This window comes from Centruroides sculpturatus, unplaced genomic scaffold, assembly GCF_000671375.1.
Source record: "Centruroides sculpturatus isolate CEXI.00-Female unplaced genomic scaffold, Cexi_2.0 scaffold121, whole genome shotgun sequence".
Lineage (NCBI taxonomy): Eukaryota > Metazoa > Arthropoda > Arachnida > Scorpiones > Buthidae > Centruroides > Centruroides sculpturatus.
This window is the reverse complement of record NW_019384708.1, coordinates 190,411-198,100: the sequence shown is the minus strand read 5'-3', so window position 1 is coordinate 198,100 and position 7,690 is coordinate 190,411. Positions and strand designations below refer to the sequence as shown.

Here is a 7,690-nt window from a genome sequence, read left to right as displayed (position 1 = left end):
TGTTTTGTAAACTATACAGCATTTTTTAATTTTAGTTTTATACAAACACTCGTTTAAAAATTATAATTAAACTAAATTAACTTTAAATTAAAAATACTTTAAAATTTTTTTTAAAATTTACTTTCTTAAAATAATTCATGTAAATTTGAAATCAAATACTTTGAAATTTGATTTATAATTCGTTAATTTTAAAAACAAATATAATTTACAACATCTATATTAATTATAAACAAAGCATAGGATCAAGGTTAAGAATTATAAATATAATTATTTTATCATGATTTATAATGTGGCTAATTAATAAATTATTTATTAAACAAACTACAACTGACCTAATTCCTTTACTACATTCAGCATTTAAAATCATTCAACATCACATTCACGCACCAATTCGAAACGTGACCTTTATTCAAACTATTGTTACAAATTTTTCCATTTAAAAAGTAGGAAGATTGGGATATAAAACAGTACTTTATATCCCAATCTTTCCATTTTTTTTCTTTTAAATATGGAAAATCACAGAATAGTTGCTAGCACGAAGTAACGACAGGAAATTAAATGCAAGTAATAGTATAAAGTGAAAATATTATGTTTCATCATTAAGGAAGATCAATATTCGATCTTTACATTGATAACATAAATTAACAAGATAAGTATATAAATGGTTTAAAAAGTATTGATTTCTCTTCTTATATCAAATATCATTGCAATAACGAAGGAATTACAGGGATAAAAACAGTAAGTATAATATAAATTTTACATTATAAATTAATTTTTTGTTAATACTGTATATTTAACTTATTAAATTAAATATCAATTGGGTTTATTTAGCTTTAATACAGATAATAATCTATATATTTACAATTATTTTGTATTTATATTTATATTATGGGTACTTCTACTTTCTATACGTAATTCTAAAGTATTAATTACAGTAAAAATTGTTTAAATTATATTAATAAATTAGCAAAGCGAATATTTATTGTAATATATTAATCATTTTTATTAAAAATTTATTTTAATTAAATACTTTCAATTTTTAACATAAAAATATTTTAAACTTTCGTTTAATATAATTATTGACGTAGGAAACTAACAAGATTAGATTTTTTTAATATATAGCTAAATAAATAGAATTCTACTGGATCTATTTAAATCTTTCGTATATAAAATTTTGCTATTAATAACTAAAATATCTGTAATATTTTGAAAATAATTTAATTACAGTATTATTAATAAAAATGGCAAAATTAATATTATTTCTTATTCCTATCGCGTTTCATATATGAAATTCTTTATACTGTAATTATATATAGGCCTATATGTATTTTTTGTTCTATAATTTAATTCTTTATATTTCATTTAAAGAAGGCAATTACAATATAATATATTTTATATATTATGTTGTAATATTGTAATGATACATTATTTTATTAAAAAATGTAATTTCATTTTGTAATGATTATTTTCATTATTGTCATTATAATTACGACAAAATTAATTTCATTTTGTCATAATTTTGATGAAATAACGTGTAATATATGTGTAATGTAATATAATATAAAAGTATAAATATATTATACCTTTAGTAGCTATAACAAAAACTATATCAATTGAAGAAGACGATTCAGTCGTGTTTGATGCAATTAAAGTGTACATCGAAGTAAAATATCGATAGAACCTGTTGTTCTTACTACTTCAAGATAATTTGATAAACGTTCTTCATCTTTTGGTAATTTGGCGTATATGAACATGTTATATATCCTATTAAAGTATGTGATAAGTAGAATAAGATATAGGTACTGATATTTTCAGGTAATGTGCATTTATTTATATTCCAGTTATATGCATTATATCTATTAGTAAAATACTGATGGAAAGCGCGGGTTAACAAGAGTTCTAAATAAGACCCCTCATTGATGAACCAAATAAGGCCGATGGGCCTGATCTTATAATAAATTTTCTTGCATGCGATTTGTTATTATAAGCCTCATAAACACATTCTGTAAGATACAGTAATGTAGGCTATATAATAATAATCATCATCATCAACTTGAAGTTACCAGAAGAAAGGCTCAGAGTATGAACCTGGATATGGCTGCAAAGATCAATAAATGTGTTATTAGAGATTATTTTGATAAGCTGAAAGATGTATTGGCCCGGTTAGATATTTTCGACAAACCTTATCTACTATACAATATAGACGGGAAAGGCTGTAGACTCACTCTCTATACACAGCAAAATGTGTATGAAACGAAAGGAGTAAAAAGAGTGCGTCTTGTAGCATCTGAATACGGTGAAAACGTGTTTATTGTCTCGTGTGGAAAGGCACTGAGTCAAGTCATACCCTCCTATGATTATTTTCGAAGAGTAAAGATTAAATCATGAATGGAAGAATAATCTTCCACCTGGCAAAGAGATTGAGATGACTGAGAAAAAATTAATGATCACAGCAACTGTCATGAAAAGGGTTTATCATTTTGCGAAACCCATCATAGTTCTTTGTAGTTGGACCTAGTGCAAAAAGTAATGAGAAAAGAAAGTTGGTTCTGTTATTCATCCAGAGCAGATCGAATTGCTGATTCGACATGATACTGTATGTACTGTACAGTGTTCAAAATATGTTCATGAAGAGTGCATTGGACTTACGGCTAAAAACAAAATATCCAGTTTTATTTATCCAAAATGTGATTTTTAAGCTACCTCTTATATTTTATTGGGTTTAAATACATTTATTTTAGTTTAATTAGTTATTACTTTTTACCTTAATTAATAAATTATTTCTTTACGTATGTGCCCTATTCGAAAAGTTATTTCGAATAGGGGTATTTGGAACCCCTATTCGAAATAACTTTTCGAATGATGCTAACTTTACTTTCTCAATTCTCCAAGTATACATTTTACAGTATTTTGCAGTACAACTTTCAGACATTTTCGTCTAATAGTGAAAATACAAAACGTCTTAAAACGTTAGGTGAGCCTTATTTGGCGAATGTATCTTATTCAATTTTTTTCTAAATTTTTATAATTAATTTAATTTTCTAATTTGTATTTCATTTAAAAATGTATAAATACATTTAAAGAATGTAAAGAATCTATTTGAATACATAAAATTCAAAACGAGATAAGCCACCATACTGAGGAATGCAAATAATATCGGATTCAGTTTGTTTTACTGTGAACTATCGGAATGAACTCCAAAACAAGTTGATAGTATAAGTAAAGGTATCAGGAAATGACGATTGTTATTTTCGTTTAGTTGCAAAACGGTTTAAGTCTTTGACTTTTGAAAAGCATTTCGAAATTTTGAAACCACATATTTCAGTTCAAGAAATATTTTATAGAGCTGCGAGTCACTGTACTCTACATTCAAGCTTGAAGGACGACAAATCTAAATTTTATGTATATCTTGAAAACATCGCAAAGATGGGACCAATTGGGAGGTGCACGTTTTTTCGATACATTAATAAAGAAAAAAATCCACTCGAAGTGAATGAGTTGCATCTCTCTGCTGATGGACAAAACAAAAACAATTTACTTGTTCGTCTCCAGCTAACCACTAGCTTGACCACTAAAGGAATTTAATGAGTGTGATAGTACTTTTCAGTACGAGGCCTCTCTTATCGTCTCTGCAACAGGAATTTCGGAATAATTATAAGATAAACAAAACGAGCTGATTGAGTTTACGTTCCGGAAGAATATATGTAGATAATATAGACTGCAAGGAAAGCAAATTCATGTTTATTAAAGAGGGTGGAAACAGTTGGTAGTTTGCAAGTGAAAGGATGATGGCCAAAATTTTTCAAAAATAGAAAAAAAAAACTGTTTTCATCATGTTATGAGGGAAAGGCAGAAGGAAATGCACTTTTCTATCTGTCGGTACGTAATTCTTGCTAGTTCCTTCAATCACAGGGAAGTGACTGTTGCATAGGAGTCACTTTCTTCAATTTTTTAAAGGCACAGAAGAATTCCAATTTAACTGTGACACTTCCTTAATAAGATAAGCTCCCTGTCAAAACGATAAAAGATACTCTAAAAGAAGTGCGTTACGTGGATTCCGCGCATATAGAGTTCTGTGACAACATCCTAAGGTGAAAGACAGAGAAAGTGAAGAGAAGGAGAAGATCTGACTAATTTTTTCTTTGTATGTATCTGTAGATTAATAAAACGTTAAAAAAATCTAGTATCAGTGCCTACAAAATTACATGAGTTTCAAAACGAGATATGCCAATGACCTTTCCTTCACCCTGAACATAGAGTAAATTGACTAATCTCAACGAGTAAGTATTCTGAGAAGGATAAGCAATAATGATTCATCAATAGCTCGAATTTATTTAAAATTATCCAAGACAAATAGTTTTTTTTTCCCCAAAACATTGTTACAGGGGATAAAAATATTAATAAAAATTTAAGTAAAATTAAAATACGATCATTTTATATATCTTGCATTTTTTTGTTTGCCATTTATTTAGTTATTATAAACATACAAAATGCAATAGACAAAATACAAAATACAAATGCATGAAAAGTCAATAGAATTCATACGTTACTTTAAAATAACAAAAAGTAATATACTGTATTTAATTTATACATATAAAAGTTTATACATATACATGTATAAACTTTTTCGTCAATTCAGTGTCAGGCACATTGAATTGTTAGCTAGCAGAACAATTGTTAGCCACAGCTAACCGAAAGGATCTTGTGTTTTGTTGGATTTCAACTTTACATATGCTATACAAAGAAATTTTATAATCCAATTTCGTGGGAGCATGAATATATTTTATGTAGTTCAGACTATAAGTAACTTTCGATAGCCATTAAATTCCAATTTTTAATTCTAAATTAACTTTTTCTATTTAATGCTTTATCCTGTGGGTACGGCGGGTGGTCTGCTAATATATTTACAGAATAATCATTTTTTCCAAATTTTATCACTTTATTCTAATTGTATATAAGTTTATATAGTTTATAAATATATATTAATTNACTAACTCCTGTGCCTTTTGTCGAAAACTTCTAAAATTTTGCAGTGAGGTTTGTGTATTAGAAGGTTAATATTATTAAATTATGAAGTTTAAAGGTCAAGAGGATAGGCAGATAGAGCGGACACATGTGTCGTATCTCGAGTGGGATTGGACTTAATAAAGATTTTACTCGTTATTAGCATTAACAATTTTTTAAAAAATAAAACTCATCTCTACCCTCAAAATTAAGCTTTTACATTTTTTAATGATTAACAATATAGGCCTACGCTCCTCAAAAGCGAAACTGCAAGACCACAAAGTAATGCACGTAGCCACCTGAAAATTCCAGGACCGGTAGAGGTGAGAAAGGTGTGCAAATGATTAAGTTTGCGTACACCGAGTCATGTGGTACTCAGTTTCGGGCTATAAAAATTAGCAGCCCGGACCGGGTCGTAAATGCTATCAGTGACGGTTTGTCGCAGCCGAACTTAGATGACAGCGAGCTGAATACCACCAGTTAATGGCTGGGGAACGAGACAGTATCCTGGAGCTGCGCAATTTCGGTTTGTAGATGCGGGCAGTTTCCACGCGTATTGGCACAGCTTGAGTACTATCCAGCAATGTGTGACCCGATGGATTCAGGAACGTCTGAGAATATGCTGAAGAGGGAACAGATCGCACAGGCGAACGACAGAGCGCACAGACCAGCAGATTCGGGACCTGTTCGCCACGGCACGTGACATCTGAAACTGCTCGTTGCCGTCAACGAGTGCATTTGTGTCCATCCAAACCATTCACAATAGGTTGCATGAAGTCGGGCTACATGCATGACAACCAGCAAGGAGGAATGCCATTAATCGCACCACAGAGGGCTGTACGCCTGGCGTGGTGTTGTCGTCATCACAACTGGACCACTGAATGGCATCGGGTATTGTTTACGGATGAATCCTGCTTCTATCTGTGAAGGAATGACAATCATCGATGGGTGTGGCAGTATCCTGGGGAACACTATGTGCCAGCCTTTTCGCCAAGCATCACACCAGCCTCACACTGGACACCACGGTTCGGGGTGGCATCATGTTCTATTGACAGACAGCCCTGGTGCACATTTCTTGTACTCTGACAGTGAATCAGTACGTCACACAAATTGTGGGGCCTGTGGTTCGGTCACTGGTGCAACATGCACTCGACACAGTGTTCCATACGACAACGTCCGGGCACGCGTTGCATGAACAACTCTCACAAGCCTGAACGGAATTCACATCCTTTCCTGGCTGGCAGTTTTGCCGGATCTCTCTCCATCGAACACCTGTGGGACCTTGTCTGATGTGAGGTGCACCAGGGATCATTGCCACATACTGTAAACAACATGTGCATCACATTGGACACAGCTTGGAAAGGGATACCTCAGACAACCATTAATTGCTTCATTGATAGTATGCTTTGCCTTATAGCAACCTGTATAGCTGTCCATGGGGCCATATTCATTACTGAATAAACAGGTGTCAGTTGCATATCTTCGTTAGTTCTTTTAGTGATTTGCATATCTCTGTCACCTCTGTGGTCTTGAGATTTGCATATGCATTCCTTTATGGTGTTGCAATTTCACTTTTGAGAAGTGTAAAAAACTTTTTAACTTCAAATCATCAAAGTCACATTTCGTTTATAAGTATGAGTACCTTTGTTGCAACACTGACACGTTAATTTTCCACCAAATTTCGAGTAATCCACTAACTCAAAAAGACTGATAACACTGAATTAGAATGTTCAGATGGTCCAAAAGTCCATTAAATGAGATATATTTCAAATGTTATTTTACGATTCCTAACTGTTATATCATTCTTAAAATAATCTCAAAAATATATCTTGGTTGGCTTACCAGTGACTAAATGAATACAACTACTGAACACTTATAGTTGGTCCCAGATCGTACAAGAGCAAAGGACTGATCGTGTGGGATTCTTCAATGTCTATCACTTAAATAGTAAGTAGATTCCCACAGAAAACCCTTCCGAGAGGCAGATCACCTTCGTTTTGCATTGCCTTATCCAAACCTATATCTTGATTGACCAACTTTTGAGCCACTCTGTACAATTCAATTTCTAAAATTTCATAATCAATAAATTAGAATATACAGAATAGCACAAAAGTCAGTTAACTCACGCATATTTTAGATTATTACTTTAAAACTTCAAACTTTTTCACTGTTCTTAAAATTATCTCGGTTATCTGACTTTTGGCCATATATATATTCAATTAACTAGAGTAACTTATCAAAGTTATAATGATGTTCTATATAAAATGATGGCAAATAAATAAAATTTATCATTGATGCAATTTTAAATTAATATTTATCACCTTTTTTGATGTAATCAGGTCATATAAATTATAAAATAATAAAGAATGATGGATTTTATAGAATATAATCTATTATTCTTTATTATTTTTATATTTAGATCACTTTTATAAATATTCAGTTAAAATAGAAAATATAAATTAAACTATTGTAATATATGAAATTAGAACGGCTGAATTTATAAATTGAAATTTTATTTTAGAAAAATACACATACATGTACAGTACTGTACAGTACAGTACATATACGGTATGTTATTGCTTATTGAAGCAAAAACTAAACAATAATATTAATTTTCATCTTAAATATAAAGTCTAAAAGACATTCGAAACAGAAATTTAGTTTTTATAAAAATTTTAGAAATTTA

At 30.8% G+C, this 7,690-nt stretch overlaps 1 pseudogene; it reads left to right on the top strand.

Annotated features, from left to right (window-relative positions):
* Window positions 1-2,094: 2,094 nt before the first annotated feature.
* Window positions 2,095-6,218, top strand: LOC111627720 (annotated as a pseudogene).
* Window positions 6,219-7,690: the final 1,472 nt, after the last annotated feature.